At 43.3% G+C, this 19,105-nt stretch overlaps 1 long non-coding RNA gene across 2 annotated transcripts; it reads left to right on the top strand.

Annotated features, from left to right (window-relative positions):
• Positions 1–2,385: 2,385 nt before the first annotated feature.
• LOC132209184 (uncharacterized) lies at positions 2,386–18,923 on the top strand. Of its 2 annotated transcripts, none has more exons than XR_009445278.1 (4): positions 2,386–2,549; positions 3,909–3,982; positions 15,893–15,980; positions 16,915–18,923. It is a non-coding gene; the product is annotated as an uncharacterized LOC132209184 (long non-coding RNA). The 2 variants fall into 2 exon arrangements; XR_009445277.1 differs by having other exon boundaries at positions 2,386–2,559.
• Positions 18,924–19,105: the final 182 nt, after the last annotated feature.

Below are 19,105 nucleotides of genomic sequence, written 5' to 3'. Positions count from 1 at the left end.
ACCATCCACCAGTGTATCTGGAAAGTTTTTTTTTTCTGAACAATTCCAATCTCTACCTGTCGATCTGATGGTACTTGTCAGTTTTATGAGAATTCAACCCTTTGTTGCTGAGCTATTTTTGTAAATGATTCGGTAAATCTATTGCTTCACTGTGGAGTCTGAAGTCGTTATGAGCCGGTTTCACCAGTTAGCCACACTAACTTACCCCGTCTGTCTGTATTCTACTTTTTTTAGTATTATCTTATCAGCAAATTCTTTCATTAAAGTGACGAGGAGTGATTTTTTTTTACGTGACTTTTTTTTCTGTTTAGCATTTTGATTTAAAACATAAGACAATGGTTTGTATTTGTGAGGGGGTGATATTGCTGTGTGCAACAGCCTGTCATTTATGGGATTACGTTGCCTAGAACACAGTGTTCTTTTGTCTCCAAATGACACATGATGTTACTGGAGCACCTGGAAAAAGGATGTGTTCATTGCCGTGTGAATTCCATCAATGTACTTTGTAGAACCTTCTGAAGCCAGAGATACACACATGTGTGTAGATTTGTTTTCCACACTTAAGGAAGCAATCATTAGCATTTGAGTGATTGTAACACAGGGGTACCAGACTCATTCTTGCAACTGGAGATTATAATGAGGTGCGACTGAGTAGGCTAGATCTGGATATCCTGTATTGCATGTGAATAAAGAGGTGTTCTGTTTGCACTGTATGTTATTACCAAAGACAGTGACAGGGTACATGTTGGCAGCTATCTTTGCTGATAGGAATGTAGCGTTATGGATCAGTCTGAAAGTGGTAGAACAGCCTGAGTGCCTGAGATAAGCAGAAATATCTTCACTCAAATACCTGTGAATCTGTGATCATTTCCACCTCAAGAAGTGAATCTCTGACTACATTCCAGAAAATGGTTTGCAATGTTTGTGATGCTAAGGGGATCAAAAAACGTTGCAAAACCTGGATGAGTGCTGAGAAGTCAACAATGATTTGACTCACATGAAGTGTGGATGCTGGCAAATTGTAATAAAACAGAAAATGCTGCAGAAACCTCAACAATCTGGCAACACGTGTGGAGAGAGAAACAGAGTTCAAGTTACAGGCCTGATGTAACTCTCCTTTGGAACAAACAATGTTGTTAAACTGCAAGTCAGGCTCCAGGTGTGAAATAATATAAATCTGACTCAGTCTCTGAAGAAAGGTCTAGGCCCGAACCGTCAGCCTCCCTGCTCTTCTGATGCTGCTTGGCCTGCTGTGTTCATTCAGCTCTACACCTTGTTGTCTCTATCTCTGAAGTTCTTTTTCAGAGAAACAATCTTCCCTTTTGTTTGATTGTGGCACTGAGAGTGCACGACTGAAACAGAAAAGATGCTTTCTGTGTCTGGGTATAAATTAGTGTCTGTTGTTCATCGCTGAGACTGGACGGGAGTTCTGATACACTGGAATCTTCAGTTGAAAATTCTGTTTTTTTTGTTGAAGATCAGGAAGGCTTTCTCCTACGCAGGGAATCAGGGCACGATCACTGATCTTCGCTGACCATGACAGGACTCAAACCTAGAGGCTATTTTTTTTGTCATTAACACAGTCAGATGTGCTCGACTGTACTCAAACAGTCCTGTCTTTCCCCACACCCCAGCTTCATGATTCTGAGTAAGACGATCTCAATGTAGACACATTCCCTATATATGGGACAAACCAGCATAGACCCACTATCCACATTTTCCCTCAAACACATTCCTGACAAAATATTTAGTTATAGTGAAGTCGCGACTGCTTGAAGTGCCGTCACTGTTCTCACAGAAGTAATTGAACTGTGTTGTCTGGATTGTTCATTTTAATCACTTATGGATGTGCCTGTAGTTTTCATTTCAAGTGGGAGCTGGAATGTATCAGCCCTTAGAGGTGTTTCTGAGGAAACATATCACTGTTTTCAGGGAGCTCCTCGGGAAATGTATCAGTGCTTTCTCGGAGTTGGGGGGGGCGGAAATGTCAGTGTTTACGGGGACGATCAAAATGTGCCTGTGGAAAGGTGTCAGTGTTCATTGAGAATCTCCAGTGAGTGTATGAGTATTTACAGAGTGTCTGTGGGGAATGAGTATCGGATTCTGGTCTGCAGAACTTTCCTGATGTCTAAGCAGCTCCCAAACCTGTGATTCTGAACACTGGATTTATTTATGGGGATGTGAATGAGGAGAATTTAGACAAGTCTTTCAGGGCAAAGGAATCTCTCTTTATTTAGTAGCATAAAGGTAATTCAGTAAATTCTATGAAGTTAATACAATACACTATGGAAAGAGACCACCACTATTAGACATTATTTACTGACACACAGAAAACAAGCATTTACACTGTCTGCCTGAATTGCTCCCAATAGGGTCCCAATGCACTGCCGCCGATGTTGGAATTTGGGATCTCGGGGTTTATGCTCCCATCCCAGAATGCGATTTTTGAAGTCCTGTTGGTCCCTCTGGATTACCACACCGAGAGCCTGGATGAAGACTTGGGACTGTGTGGGTTTGTACGTTTGGGTTGAGTCAGCTGATGCGCAAATGTGAGTTTTGGTGAGTAGCCGTTTCTCTTCACCTTTTGGGTTTTCACCTCAGTTTGTGACTGAGGACTCGTGGCTTCGGTGAAGTCAATGATTGCTTGTGCTAGTCAGTGTCTGGTTTGGATGGCCTGGGTCAGGTTTTTGCTGATGATGTTCTTGGTTCAGAAAGTTTGGATCCCGTGTTCGGAAGCTCTTTGTTCAGTTTCCTCCTCCCATAAGATCGGGGCTGGCAGTTATACTGACTGAGAGTCCCGCTATCTTCACACCAGATCTGTAGTTTTCACTCTGCTCTTGATGTTCTTTTCTGAGGTTAATTAGCTTTCCGATGGTTAGAGCGTGTGTGAATGGATTGGAATGTCAAGTATCTCTGTAGGCTCCATACTATCTGTGCTGCATAGCCTGAGGTGTAAAAGCTGTTTTGGATCAGGGTCTGTCGGTTTTGGTTAATTGTCCTTTAAGTGAGGAGGTGCAACATGGGATTCCAGGCCGAACAATAATTTTCTGAAGAAGGGTCGAGGCCCGAAACGTCAGTTTTCCTGCTCCTTTAATGCTGCTTGGCCTGCTGTGTTCATCCAGCTCCACACCTTGTTATCTCAATAAACCCACACAGCAATCTCCGTTCCCAGGCATGATTGTTGTGTTGTGTCTTTCTCGCAGATTCAGTCCAACTGTCTCTTTGAAAAGTTTGGAAGTCTAGGATTCTGCCCAAAAACGCAGGATTGGTCGAAATGTTTTACAATTGGCGAATTTTTTTTTAAATCTGGGTCCTGCTTGAATCAGTACTTGTGCAGGTTTCCCAGTGAGTGTGTCAGTCTTCAGTGAGCCTGTGGTTAATGAGTCAGTATCTATAGACTTTTTCCAGTGATTGTGTGGGGTGCTATTTACAGAATGATTACTTGGAACTATCTCAGTACCCCAGGGAGTTGCTGGGGAGATTTTCCTCACTGCAGTGAGTGAAAGGTATTTAAGGTATCCTTGGAGAGTGTGACAGTATTGGCAGTGTGTCTGGGGTATTCATTCAGTATTTACAGTGGGTCCAGAGGGACTTTGTCATTATTTACTTGGGGGTCCCTGGTAGTGTATCACTATTTACAGGGGGGTGTTTGGGGAGATTCTGATGTTAACACAGTATCCCTGGGGAGTGTGTCAGTATTTACAGGGAATCGTTACAGCATTTTGATGGATCCCATGCAGAGGAGATTGAGGGGAAACCCGACAGGTTTAAAAGTCCTGAGCGGTATTGATAAAGTGAATGGCAGATTGCAATTCAAGAGGGTGGGGATTTCAAGGCCGGGTCATACTTGCCAGGGGAGAGGAGAAAGATTTTAATAAATGCATGGAACTTTATTTTTGTTTACACAGGGTTCATGTACGGGATGGCCTTCCGGAGGAAGTACTGGGTGCGGGTATCGTTACAGCATTTAAAAGGCAATTGGGTAAGTACGTGAATAAGAAATATTCAGAGGGGCATGTCCCACCTTCCTGTGCTTGGCCCCAGTTCAGTTTGGGTTTATGGTCGGCATGGACTGGTTGGACGGAAGGATCTGATTCTAGGCGATGTGGCTCTGTATCTCTAAAAGCAGTATCCACAGGGAATCCAGGATGAGTGTGTTAATATTTACAGGGGTCCAGAGGGGATGCATCAGTATTTACAGCATGTCCTGGGGAGGATTTTCAGCATTTCCTGGGTGTTTCTGAGGAGGGCATTGATATTTAAAGGGCATTCCTGAGAAGGGTGACGTACTTTTACAGGAAATCCCAGGAAAGTGCATCAATATTTACAACAAATCCATTGGGAGTGTTAACAATTTCTGGGGACCTGACTGGAAGTGTTTCAGTATTTAGAGGAGGGACTGGGGAGTGAGTAATGTTGAGAGAGAATTCGTGCACGATGTGTTAGTATGTTGAGGGGTCTCTGGGCAGTATATCAGTATCTGCAGCGAATCCAAAGGGAACGTGTCAATAATTACTGGGTGTTCCAGAGGGAATACAACAGTCTCTACAGTGCATCTCCAGGGAAGTCTGTCAGCATTTACAGCCGGTCTAGGGTGACGTGGTGATAACACGGTGTGAGGCTGGATGAACATAGCAGGCCAAGCAACATCCAAGGAGCAGGAAAGCTTGACGTTTCAGGTTGGGACCCTTCTTCTGATGTTGTTTACTTGAGTTCAGTGGGACTGTCAGTATTTACAGGGGATCTTTGTGCATGTGTCAGCATTTTAAAAAAGTGTTCCAATGTAATGAGGCAGAGTTCACAAGGAGTCACCAAGAAGTGTGTCAGTTTGTAGAGGCTTCTCACAAGGAAATTGTTAGTATTTTCCAGGATTCTCACAGGGTGTATTTCACAGAATGTTGTCGACAGTGTGTCATCATTTACATAAGTTGGTGTCCATGTTTACATGGGTCCGGGGGTGGTGTGTCTGTGTAATAAACTTCCACAGAGAGACCACAGTGAGTCTCCAGTGACTGACCGTAATTTTCAGGTGTGTCCAAGGACAGTTTCGGGAATTTGTGCCTTTTGGAGTGTGTTCGTAATTTTAAAGGATTTGTCGGGTAATGAGTCAGAGTGTGTATAGAGATTCCCCAGTGAGCGTGTTCGTATTTACACAGTGGGTGCAGGTGCAGCAGGGGTTGAAGAAGGCAAATGGTATGTTGGCCTTAGTAGGGAGAGGATTCAGGGAGATCTTGCTGTATTTGTGCAGGGCCATTGTGAGACTGTATCTGGAGTATTATGTAGAGTTTTGGCTTCTGTTATCTGAAGAAGGATGTTCTGACCGTAGAGGCAATGCTTGCCAGACTGATACCAGGTTGGACTGACATATGAAGAGACGTTGGATTGATTAGGAGAGTATTCAATGTTGTTTATGAAAATGAGGGTGGATCTCATGAAAATGTATAAAATTCTAACAGGTCCAGACATAATAACGGTAAGGGCAATATTCCCGATGACTAAAGAATCTGGAAGCAGGGCTCACAGACTGAGGACACAGGATAGGCCACTTAGAACTGAAATGAGGAAAAATGTCTTTGCCAGAGATTTTTTTTCACTCATTCATGGGACGAAGACGTCTCTGGCTAGGCAGCGTTTATTGCTCATCCCTAATTGCCCAGAGGGGAGTTAAGAGTCAACCACATTGTTGTGGCTGTGGAATCACATGTAGGCCAGCACAAGTAAGGATGGCAGTGTCCTTCCCTGAACGACATTAATTAACCTGACGGGTTTTCTCAATAATCAACACTGGATTCATGGTCATCATTAAACTCCAAATTCCAGGTATTTGTTGAATTCAAATTCCGCCCTGTGCCATGGTGGGATTTGAATCCATGTCCCCAGAACCTATATTCCCCAGAATATCATCTGGGTCTGTTGTTTAATAGTCCAGTAATAATGCCAATAGGCCATCGCCTCTGAGTCTGTGGAATTCACTGCCACAGAAAGTGGTTGAGGCCAAACCATTCAATGTTTCCAAGAAGAAGTTTAATCGAGTTACCGGAATAAAGAGAGCACATGATAGAGGGAGTCAGCTAGATGAGAGGACTGAGTTCGAGAACCAGCCATGGTCATAGTTATTGGTAGCACAAGTTTGAGTGGGCAGATATCTTCTACTTTTGCTCCTCATTCATATTTATGATCTTACGTATGTTTCGGGACTCCAGTGAGCAGGCCAGGATGAAAAAGGGACCATGGGGAATATGTTAGTATTTGCGGTGGGTCCCATGGTGCCCTGGGGATTGCATCAGTTTTTACTGTGGGTCTCAGGCCGTGCGTTGGTGTTTCCAGTGGGTTCCAGGTGTGCTGGGGATTGCATCAGTTTTTGCTGTGGGTCTCAGGGAGTGTGTTGGAGTTTCCAGTGGGTTCCGTGGGTCCGAGGGATTGCATCAATATTTATGGTGGGTCCCAGGGGATGCATCGGTCTTTCATGGGTATGTACAGAGTGCAGCACCATACTGGATGAACTGAAGCTGTTTCCACTTTTACAAGGGTCTCAGCTCGTGGTAGGTGGATGTAGTGTGTGACTTTAAAAAGGTTATTTCGTCCTTTTTTTTTGAAGATTGCTTGTAAATGCAGAAGTGGGAAGTGTTCGGGGGTTTTAGGAGGCTTTTGGGTTTTTTGTTTGAAAAGCAACTTAACAATGGAAGAGGAGTGTCCAGTTCAGGCTCTCTAGTTCTATTCGAGCTGTCGCAGCCATGAGATTTGTGCGTCCAGAAGGTTTGCAAGCTTCAATAAATAATTTCTAACTGGCTTTCTCGGAAATCTCTCTCTGGATGTTGTTCCCTCCTGCCTTTAAGAATCTGTGTTTGGAATTACCTTTTAGCCAACGGGTGTGTTTATGGGATGTGACAAGATTGGAACAGTTAATTCGTAATAGTTACTGTATTGGGTGTGTTAGGCTTTCCGATATTTTGTTATTCTAAATTCCACTTTCTTCTGTTCATGTTTTAATTGTCGTGTTTAAATAAATTTGTTTTGCTTCAAACCAAGTGCATCATACCTGGAACACCCACATGACATCTGCCTCTTTAAAATAAGAAAGTTAGGGTCGAAAGGTAAGTGTGGAGTTGGAAGAACACAGCAGGCCAGGCAACGTCAGAGGAGCAGAAAAGTTGGCATTTCAGGTTGGAATAATGGGAACTGCAAACGCTGGTGAATCCAAGATAACAAAGTGTGGGGCTGGATGAACATAGCAGGCCAAGCAGCATCTTAGGAGCACAAAAGTTGTCATTTTGGGCCTCGACCCTTCATCAGAAACGACCCCTTTTCTGATGAAGTTTCTAGGCCCGAAACATCAGTTTTTGTGCTCCTAAGATGCTGCTTGGCCTGCTGTGTTCATCCAGCCCCACACTTTGTTATCTTTCAGGTTGGGACCGTTCTGACTATCTCAAAATTAGGGTCCAGGCTACTTTGTTAAAATCTTGAGGAAATTCCCGCCTGGCCCATAACAGATTGGGCGCTCTTGCCACAATAATTCTACAATTCCACTTTGGGTTTCGGGTTAATTGACTCCAGGGTGGTGAGTGGTAGTTGTCAGTGTCTTTTGGTTCGGGTGTTGCATTCCCTTGGTTTAAACAGGGCGTGCCTTGTGTAGGAATGGCTCTTTCAGTCATCACTCAGATTTCTGGGGGTGGAAGCATTGACTTCGGCGTCTTTGCAAAAAGTGACCACAGCAAAGCTGTTGGAATTGGCAGACAGGCTGGAGTTGGGGTTACCCTCATCTGTGAGGAAAGGAAAGGGACTGACAACACTCTTTGGAAATGGCTAGGATTCAGTTGCAGATGAAGCAGCTTGGACAGGAAAAAGAACTCAAACAGCCTGGATTCTGGTTAAAAGCAGAGGAAGGTGGAAAGAAAAGAATCACCCGAGCAGATAATGTGGATAGTCAAAATCTCTTTCTCCAGTGAAAAAAATGTCAAATACTTGGGTGCCCGGGATGGATGAAATTTCAAATGAGATGTGTGGGGTGCATGAATGAAGTTGTGTGGGATTGAGACAAATGCAATAAACAGGCAGAGGATTGAGGGATATGGACAATGTGCAGGCAGATGGCATTAGTTTAGAATAACGTTGTGGTAGGCACAGCCACGGTAGCCCAAAGGGCCTGGTGCTGAGCTGTACCGTTTTATTTTTTAATGCCGTTGAAAAAGAAAACTAAGAATCTCAGATATTTCATTATATTTCTCCCTCCTTCTTCTAAATGACAATGCGATAAACTCAGACTACTTAACCTGTCCTCATTAGAAAATCCCTCCATTCCCAAGATCAGCCCAGTGAACCTTATCTGGCCTGTCGCTAATTCAAGAATCTTACCAAAGGGCTGTCATACTGTTCATAATATTCTTGGTATAGTTTGACTCAACTTATTTATTTTAGCAAGGACTCCCTATTTTTAAACTTCATTCCCTTTTTAATAATTGTCAGAATTTGATTTGTCTTCTCTATTACCTGCTGAACCCGTAAGCTCCCTTTTTCAGATTGATACTTATGGATTCCCGAAAACCTTTGTGCAGTCAGTCTGAAGCCAACACTGTGAGCCTGACAGTAAGTTAGAAATGTACCAGACTGTATTATAAAGAATATGACAATAAACAATAATTGCACCCTTTGAACCAAAAGAAGATACATGAGCTTATGAAAGAGAATTTTTTGGTGATCCTGTTCGATTTCTTTTTTTAGGTGTGGCTATCATTTGCAGAATAAGTATGGTGAGGGAGGGGATTGGCATTAAGTTAAAATATGGTTACCTTGAATTTTCAAAATCATTTTGACGCGTTTGTACAGGGGCTGGAGAGTATGTAGGGAGTCAATAGGGCCTCTTCAAGATCAACAAAGCCATTATATGTGGGACAACTAGAGATGGATGCAATCCCAAACAAGTATTTCACTTCAGTATTTACTGTGGAGAAAAACATAGCACCTCAGGAACTTAGTGAAATAAATAGTGATGACTAGAAAAGAGTCCACAATTGAGAGCACGAGGTGTTAGGAGTCTTAAAATGCACAAAGGCAGATAAATCCTCAGGCCTTGATCAGGTTTATCCCAGGACATTGTGGAAGGCTAGGTAAACAATTGTGAGCTGCTCCAGCAAGATATTTATATCATCAACAGCCACGGTGAGATGTCAGAAGACTGGAGGGTGGGTAATGTTGTTGCATCACTCAAGGGGCTGCAAGGCAAAGCCTGGAAACTACAAACCAGTGACACTGACGTCAGTGGTGGGTAGTTTGTTGGGGGAGATCCTGAGAGACTGGCTCTTCATGCATTTGGAAAGGCAAGGATTGATTAGGGCTCGACAGCACGGCTTTGTGTGTGGAAAATCGTGGCTCAGAAAGTTGATTCATTTTGCTTTGAGGGGGTAGCCAGGAGATAGATGAAGGCAGAGTGGTACATGGTTCTCAGCAAGTTTAGATCACATGGCGTCCTATGAAAGCTTGCCAGTTGTGTACAAGATTGGCTTGACAGTGGGTGCTGGCAGAGATTTGTTGTTCTTCCTGGTGGCCTATGCATGTGCCTGAGTGAATCCCTTCGCACACACTGAGCAGGTGATTGGCCTGTTGGCCATGCGACTCTATTGGTTTCTGGCTCAGATGGGGAGGTAAATTCTGTCCCATAGTACCCACATTTCCACAGTTTCTCCCCAGTGTGATTGCATTTGTGGTGTGAGGTCGAATGATTGGCTGAAGCCTTGTCCACACATGCAACATGCATACAAATTATTTCCGCTGCAAACAGCGCTTTCTCCATCCACGCTTAAAGTCTGATTTCTGGTAAATCAGGCGACTCCATCAGACCATATTGTGACGGTTGATTTGTAAAGTTTCCCTTTCTAACATTCTGTGAAATTGATGTCAAACGACAAACAAGGGAGTGAGCGAGCATCTCTCTCAAGATTCTGGCTTCTATGTGAAAATAGCGACTGAAGCGGGAGGGGGGCTGGATTTTCGTCACCTACATACTGCCCACAACTTTGACATGAACAGTCCAAACACTCAATCTCCAATAGCTAGAAGGAGCAGGCCAGCAGGTGGATGTGACCGCCATCACCTCCAACGTCACACACTATCCTGATTGCTCTGACAATCCAGTCTTCCTAGAAAGAAGTTTCCTCCAAATAAATAATGGCAAAGCCAACGCCTTTGTCTTCAGTGTCCAAAACAAACTACACTGCCTTGCTAATAAAGTGTGAAGCTGGATGAACACAGCAGGCCAAGCAGCATCTCAGGACCACAAAAGCTGACGTTTCGGGCCGAGACCCTTCATCAGAGAGGGGGTGGGGTGAGGCTTCTGGAATAAATAGGGAGAGAGGCGGAGGCGGACCAAAGATGGGGAGAAAAGAAGATAGGTGGAGAGGAGAGTATAGGTGGGGAGGTAGGGAGGGGATAGGTCAGTCCAGGGAAGACGGACAGGTCAAGGAGGTGGGATGATGGTAGTAGGTAGGAAGTGGAGGTGCCACCCCAAGCCGCACCTCCATTTCCTACCTACTACCCTCATCCCAACTCCTTGACCTGTCCGTCTTCCCTGGACTGACCTATCCCCTCCCTACCTCCCCACCTATACTCTCCTCTCCACCTATCTTCTTTTCTCTCCATCTTCGGTCTGCCTCCCCCTCTCTCCCTATTTATTCCAGAACCCTCACCCCATCCCCCTCTCTGATGAAGGGTCCAGGGCCGAAGCATTAGCTTTTGAGCTCCTGAGATGCTGCTTGGCCTGCTGTGTTCATCCAGCTTCACATTTTATTATCTTGGATACTCCAGCATCTGCAGTTCCCATTATCTCTGATACACTGCCTTGCCACTGACTCCATTCCCTCTCCCTGGCAACTGTCTGAGTATAAACCAAATATGTCCTAACCATGGTGAAACATTTCATCCTATGATGTGTTTTGAAACACATATCCTTATCATCACCAAGAATGCCAACTTCCAACTCAGTAGCATTATCTGAGGGCTCATTGTCCCTGCTGATCTGCTGCCGAAACTGGCATCCATTCTTACGTTAGCTCTGAACTGAACTACCCAAATGCATGCCCCACTCTCCTCTCACATTCCCCTGTCTGCAATTGTCTAACTTCCTTTTCCTCTAAGAATGGGTGTACTTAAGTGCTGTTCAGTTTTTATTGTTCCTTCCATTGCCTCTGTCTGAATAAAATTGTTAACCACTACCCATTCTCCTAATCAAGCTTTATTTTCACGCACAAGCTCTGACATTGCTGTGAGGAAAGGAGTTACAGGTTATTCACCAAGTGATATTATCCTCCGGTCATCCAAAACTCTGGTGCCTGCGTGAGTGTTCACACCAAGTTGCGTTCAGCCACCACGCCATGCTCACTCAAATAAATTTTCAACTTTCCATCTTTTGGAAAAAATCTCCTAAGAGTTAGAGAGGAGACCATCTCTATAATGTCCTCCAGCCATCTCAAGGAAAATTGGGGATGGCCATTAAATTCTAACCCATTCAGCAATGCCGGCATCCCGAGAATGAATTTCAGAATGCGCTCTGAGACATCTGCGCTCCCTCTAATTTCAACCTCAATTTTAACTGATCCACATTTTGTGTCCTTAACCTACAACTTCCAAGGCTACAAAATATGAAATCTTCTCATTGAAACTCTCCTTCTCTTGACCTCAGTTTTGTACTTTGCAGTATTGTTTGGAATCCACATATGTGACCATAAAACATTACCACCTCTCTATAACTTATTGTATGACACTGATCGGAACTTGCTCAATAAGACTCTTGAGGAACAGCTTGGGAGTTTAGCCAATCATCAGAACTCATAAACCACAAATGCAGTAACAGAGCGGGATAAATGAGGGAGTTGTGAGGTGGAATTCATTTCTCCATCCGAGATGAAAACTGATTGATGCAGTCACAAGCAGTTCACCTGCTCAGTGTGTGGGAATGGATTAACTCAGTCAATCAACCTCCTACATTATGTAACAGACACTTAATAGCTGTAAGTTCATTGTCATTAAAGTGAACATTGATTACATTTTTGGAAGGTACACTGGTTAGCAAGATTAGATCACATAGAATATTGGGAGAACTAGCCACTTGTATGAAGCACTGACTCGGAGGTAGAAGACAAAGTGTGGTGGTGGATGGTTGATTTTCGGGCTGGGGGCTTGTGACCAGCAGTGTTCCACAAGAGGTGGTGCTTGGCCCAACGATTTTCATCATTTAAATAAATGAAATTAATTTGAAAGTAGACGGTATAGGTAGTAAGTTTGGAGCTGATACCAAATCGGAGGTGCAGTGGATAGCAAAGAATGTTACGTCAGAGAACAATGGAATTTTGATCAGATGGGCTGCAGAGTGTCAGATGGAGTTTATTTTAGTGAGGTACTACATTATGGAAAGGCAAATCAAAGTAGGACTTATACATATAAATGGTAAGATCCTGAGGTGTGTTGCTGGAAAAAAAGAGACCTTGGAATGTAGTTCATATTTCCTTCTAAGTGGAGTCACAGGTAGACAGGATAGCGAAGAAGGTATCTGGAATGCTGGCTTTTATTGGTCAGTGTATTGAGTATAGGAGTTGGGAGGTCATGTTGGGCTGTACAGGGTATTGGTCAGCCACATTTGGAATATTGTGTGCAATTCTGCATCTGCTTGTTGTCGGAAGGATGTTGTCAAATTTGAAAGAGTTCAAAAAAGATTTATTGGGATGTTGCCAGGGTTGGAGGGTTTGAGAAATAGAGAATGAAAAAGCTGGGGCTAATTTTTCTGCACTATCGGAGGCTGAGGGGTAACCCTGTGGAGGTTTATAAAATCATGAGGGTATGGATAGGGTCAGTAGACAAAGTATTTTCCTTCGTGTGAGAGAGTGTAAAATTACAGGGCATTGGACGAATGCGAGAAGGGAAAGATTTTAAAGGGACCTCAGAAGCAACTATTTTTTACCCAGAGGGTGGCGTTCATATGGAATGAAAGGCCAGAGGAAATGATGGAGGCTGTTACAATTAAACATTTAAAAATGCATTTGGATGGCATGTCAGTAAGAAAGATTTAAAGATATATGGACCAAATGCTGGCAAATGGGATTAGATTTATTTAGGGTATCTGGTGGAGATGGATGAGTTGGACCAAAGGGTCTGTTTCCATCCTGTACAGCTCTATGACTCGAAATCAAAGTTCCTTCATCATCACTTGGCAAAGGCATCCGTATCAAACAACATTGTGGGAGCTGCTGAGTGAGGATAACTCCCAGCAGTAAATGAACAGTGGAAGTTCCACAGTAAAATTCTCATTTAGACAGTCAATGGGATTAACAATGAAATACCTGAGACAATTACACCAATTAATGGAGGGAGAGGAAGTTAGAAAATGGCAAAGGGTTGATCAGGAAGGGCAGAGATGAAAAACAAGCAATGGATGAACATTGATTCAGATCCATAGTAAATGTATCACACCAAATACAGAGCTACATCAAGGTTTCACAGACAACTGAGAACAGTACCAGCAGCTGAATCATGTAGGTTACCAGTAATGATTACTGAGAAAAAAATCATTTTTTTTCAACTTTTCTGTCAAATCCTGGAGTCTGCAGATTGCAAGGTATCAGTGGGGTCATAGGAAACTCTCACAGCTGAACAAATACCCTGGATTCAGGGTGACATTTCCAAGTAATTTCTCATATGTGGTAATATCAGCCGCATGAATGCTCAGTGTTTGGATCTGTACGAAAAAGTGATCACCACAAAGGATCTGAAACAGTTGAGAAAATTAAATGGGGATTGAATAGAATGGTTCAAAGAATGGGGGATGTCAGTGGTAAGGTCAAATTGGTGAAGCTGGAGATGTTCTGCACAGAGCAAAGCAGATTGAGATGAAATTTGATAAAGGTTTCTTCATTTATGATAGATTTAGAAAGGTAGATAAACAACAGCTCTCCCTGTTAGCTGATAGTAGAAGTATTAGAGACACAGATATAAGATATTGGACAATAGTTACTGGGAAGTGTAAGAAAGGAATTTTATGTTCGTTTTATTTTACTCAATTGTTACATTCAAAAGCCAATAATATCCAGTCCTGAATGATAATGGGTAAGGTGGCACACTGGGATCGTTTTATGTTGCTCAGGCTGATTTACCAAATGCAAATCCTCTTCTAACGTGCTGAAAAATAAGTTACAAAAGCCATCTCAGTCAGTCTGAGACAAAAATTCAGAAGAGACAAATATTTCTGTTCTTTGGAGTTTGCTCTGTGCAAATCCTCTCCTCTTCAACCCTGCACAAGGAGTTTATAAACTTCCAGAAGACACGTTCATAACATATATCTCCCTGGGTAAGGTGACCACACAGGTCTGTTGCTGCCATTTACTCTCTACAAAGGTAGCAGCCAAATATTGGAATCTGTTGCTGAGAGGGAGCCTTGATTTGGCCTGTTTTGTGAAACACAGACAGGAACTGTCTTTATAAGGGGTCTATCGCATCTACAAAGTGTTTACGAAGTGGTCTCGTCTAATCACCCAGTTCATTGTCCTCTCTGCTCTGCCTCACTATTAACTTTTTTGGAGCCTACAGAAAGAACAGCCATTCCTCGGGATCCCTCCAACTGTACATGCTTTTGACTGTTGGTCAGTGGAAAGATACTGCACACACATGGTGATAAGCTATTTGTAAAATTCATTTGTGGGTTGTGGCCTGCATTTCTTCCCCATCCCTAGGTGCCCTAGAGAAGGTAGTGGTGAGCTGTCGTCTTGAACTGTTGCATTCCTCATGCTGTGGGTTTACCCACAATGCTATTAGGGAGGGAATTCCAAGGTTTTGACCCAGCAGCAGTGAAGGAATGGCGATATATTTCCAAGTCCAAGTCAAGATCATGAGTGACGTGGAGAGGAATTTGGAGGTGAAGGTGTTCCAATACATCTGCTGCCCCTGTCCTTCCAGATGGACATGGCCGTGGGGTTGGAAGGTGCTGTCAGAGGATCTTTGGTGAATTTCTGCCGTGCATCTTGTAGATAGTGCACACTGCTGCTACTGAGCGTTGGTGGCAAAGGGAGTGAAAGTTTGTAGATCTAGTGACAATCAAGTGGGCTGTGCACAGGGCATTTTGACCAGTGCAGGGTATTCTGAGTTAACTGGCTGCTATTGTGGAACTTATTTTTGTTTGTTTTATCAATACATGCAATCTTCCTGTTTATCACATAGAAGGGTAACTGGTATGTACAATACTTAATAGAGAATAGAATGTCCCTTGCGCTCCCAGGAATATACTATCATAAAGTCTGACACTGAGCTATTCATTAAATGGTGAAGTCACCACACTTGACCTTGACCAAAGGGCTGTTTTCTTTTGAGACAGATAGAACTGGTGGTGGTTTAACCTGAGGGACACCACACCTCAAGTGAGCAGACAGGTTGAGAATGAGAGTCATTAGCAGTAACCTCAGACGGCATGGGATTGAAAACCACACTGTTGGCTTCATGGTGGAAACTAGCAAATGGCTGTGAGAAAAAAAAAACAAATTTTTCAGAACTGTCTTCAAGGAGGAACATGTAGATTTCATGTTCTAGCAAACAGCAATGTTTGCTGTTATTTTTTTTGCTCCATGGAAGCCCTCAAAACATTGAATAACTATTTCGATGAGAACTGGTAATGTCAGAGCTGACAAGCCCTTTGAGCCAAGTGCTGTAAACTGGATTTAGAATCCATATGTTTGATGACTGGCCTTCATATCACGCTCCAACAGGCCTCTCTCCGCACTGTTAAAAACTCTATGACTCTCTCTCATTTTGCTACTGACAATAAAGTCAAAAGCAGTAACAAGGAAAGGTGTTAACATTGTGTGCGCCTTCTTTGGTGCTCTAGTAGGTAGGATTCAGCACTCTCACTGTTGTTTCCTAGGTTTGATTCCCCGTCAAGAAATGAGGATCCATGGTTCCTGTATAAACTGTTAAAATGAACAAGAATTCCTGACATTAAGAACATCAAAGTAAGTGCCTCTGGTAGAATCAGTGAGCATGTCACATTAGAGATGAAAGCAAATGGGAAGAAAGACTGAAATCTGTTGCTTTTGCCTGCTCTGTCACATTATTCCTACAAAGAAACTTGCTCTTTAGTGAAACATACAGTGTTCTTTATTGACAATTAACGGGTTAGATGCAGAAAGGTTAGTTCCCTGTTTGGATAGTATTGGACCAGAGTGCATAATATCATATCGGGTGTCACCCATTTAAGACAGAGATGAGGAAAAAAATATTCTCCCAGGCTGTGTTATTCCGTGAAATTCTTTACAGAAGGGGGCTGTTGTGTCATTAAGTAGATTCAACGCTGAGATTGACAGATTTTTAATCAAGGTATTACTTCCAAGTCGGGCAATTGCAGCTGACATTGTTGTGGAACTGTCACATGCATTGAAGTGATTCTGACTGGTACACAACATAATTCTGCTTCTGAAGGTTAGTCAGTATTTCATTGTTATGACTATGAATGATAGATAGCCATAGACAGGCCATTTGCAGTGAAGGTGCTGAAAATTAGATTACCAGGGAGGATCTCAGTTTATATCACACTGAGCACTGTCTGGTTTGGCATTGCATTCTCCCATCCTTTTGCACCTGATCCCCTCGACTCTGTCTCAGTTTTGTTTTGTCTTGTTTTATTAATACACAGGCTATTAAATAATCGATTACTCCCAGTTTTGAATGCATGCATGAGGCTGCTCAGTCACAGCCAGACACCCTGGGTCCATAGCTCAGTGGTTACAGCACTGGCATTTTGACCCCAGGGTCATGAGCTTGATTCTCACTGAAGCCTTTTGGAGTGCTTGTACAACTGCTGCATCTAACAACCTAAGGAGCATTTCAAATATTATCTCTGAATGTCACTGCGTGTTTGAAATGCCACATTCATGTTTATTCTTCCAGGAACTTGAGGAAGACCGTTTGGAAGGGTAGTAATCAGCTGACGTGTGCAATGCTCCAGTTTCACAGGAAGAACGAGGTGAGGCAGTGTAAACTGCAGAGTGACCATGAAACAATGGGAGAGGAACAAGGGAGCGGACATATGCTTCCTTCCTTTGCTCTATCCAGACTCTGGGTTTGAAGTCTGAAGTGCGACAATATAAGCCAAGTGGGTGAAATCCTTGCTTCCTGGGGGTCGGTTTCTTGCTGAGGCTTCAGTCACTCTCGTGGAAACGTGTCCATGTATTTCCCTCTGTAGGTGAAAATAAGGTTCAGCTCCTGAGGGGGTGTGAAGGCAGTTTGACCATCTCAAACTTCAATCCCATTTATTGTGTCATTTGAGATTAAAATATTACAGCGAAAGTATTATTGAGATGAAGACCTGAAACATCAGAGCACACAAGGTTACAGTCCAAGCGCTGGAAACTGGGATGATGGGCCTCGTTTGTAATTCAAAACCCGATGAGTCGATCATTTTGGAGGAGAATTTGCACTGAGAAACAAAGTCAACATCTGTGTCATTAAAAAACGAGAGAAATATTTCTGTTGTCATGCTTGCTGGTCTAGTGGTTAGGATTCGGTGCTTTGGTTAAAAAAAAAAGTGGCCTGGGTTTGATTCCCAGTGAGTAAATCAGAATTTATTGTTCCTGACAGTGACAACAGCAAAAAGCTGAGCAGACCTGATGAGAAACTGCTCAATGCCTCGGATCAGGTAATATCCCTGAGAACATCAGAGTTAATGTCCCAGCCTTGTTAAAAAGGCGAAGGTGCCTTGACTCTGCTCACTTGGACAATTCACCTTTCATTCTCATCTGATTTCGCTTCCCCAAAAGTTCCCAAAGCCAAAACATGGCTTTATGTTTCATCTCCTTTTCATTCCCAGAAAACGGGTCAGTGAGTTTGGGAAACTGCAAGGGGCTTCTCAGCAGTTTGAGATTATTTCGGCTTCCTCTCCTCTGGTGACCCTGGTGTTTTCAGTGATATTTACTGACGAAATACAGTGAAAGAATCCCCGTTCCTGCAGATCAGCAATTCAAACCTCATCAAGGTTTCAGGACAACTAGAAAGGTGAGTTTGGAGGTATGAAGACGTGTGTGAATTACGCTCAAGCCAGAGAAGGAACCAAACCTACAATCTCCTGAGTGGCAGTCAAACACATTATCCATTGTGGTTGTGGTGATAATATGGCCAGGTAGCATTCACAAGACGAACAGCCAGTGAAAGATAATCGCCATCACTGCTTCAATTCAACTGTCCCCATTTCGCGAAGCAGGGAATTTCACAGGTAAAGGAAACACATTTTCCCTGAGGAGGCTGCTTCCGTGTCGCCTCTTTTGTATCATTTTATTCACAGTCACACTGCTATTCTATGACCAACTCCAAGTGAAGTGCGCACTCATGATTTGTGTTATGGTGCCTTTGAGTCAAGGCCCTGAAAAAACACAACAAAATCAGCAAGAAGCTCCTGGCCATTTCTAGCCTGGCTCTGGAATTAGACGAGTTGAACCATATCTTTATGAGTGCCGTCTCTTTACTGCAGCCTCAGAACAGGCACGTATTAGCATGAGCCTGTTCTCTATCTTCCTGCAGTACATCTGCTGATCACCTTCAGGTTATCACAGCTCGACTTTCTCCACATCGAAACTCGAATGACATTATGAAATGTTTCGAAGTTTAGAGAGAGAAGCATTTCAGGTGAAAGTAGTTCTGATGTGAAGAAATGACACAAGGATGTGTGCAAATCAGGTCACAAGGGTTACTCTCAGCAACACTAGTGTTCTAGCGGTTAGGATTCAGGACTTGCATCAACCAGGCTGGGACACAATTCCCAGTCAGGAAATGAAGATTTATTTCTCTGCTTGTGGACTACCTGGATTAAAATGGATTCTTGATTACAAAGTAGGGTCTAGGCCTGAAACATCAGCTTTCTGATGCTGCTTGGCCTGCTGTGTTCGTCCAGTTCTACACCTTGTTATCTCACACACCCTGAATCTGCAAGAATCAGTCCGGCAAGGATAATGAACTGCAGATGCTGAAGAATCCGAGATAACAAAGTGTGGAGCTGGATGAACACAGCAGGCCAAGCAGCATCATAGGAGCACAAAAGCTGGCGTTTTGTGGTCTAGGCCTGAAACGTCAGCTTTTGTGCTCCTAC

The sequence above is a fragment of the Stegostoma tigrinum genome, unplaced genomic scaffold, assembly GCF_030684315.1.
Source record: "Stegostoma tigrinum isolate sSteTig4 unplaced genomic scaffold, sSteTig4.hap1 scaffold_70, whole genome shotgun sequence".
Classification (NCBI taxonomy): domain Eukaryota; kingdom Metazoa; phylum Chordata; class Chondrichthyes; order Orectolobiformes; family Stegostomatidae; genus Stegostoma; species Stegostoma tigrinum.
This window is presented reverse-complemented; position numbering and strand designations above follow the sequence as displayed.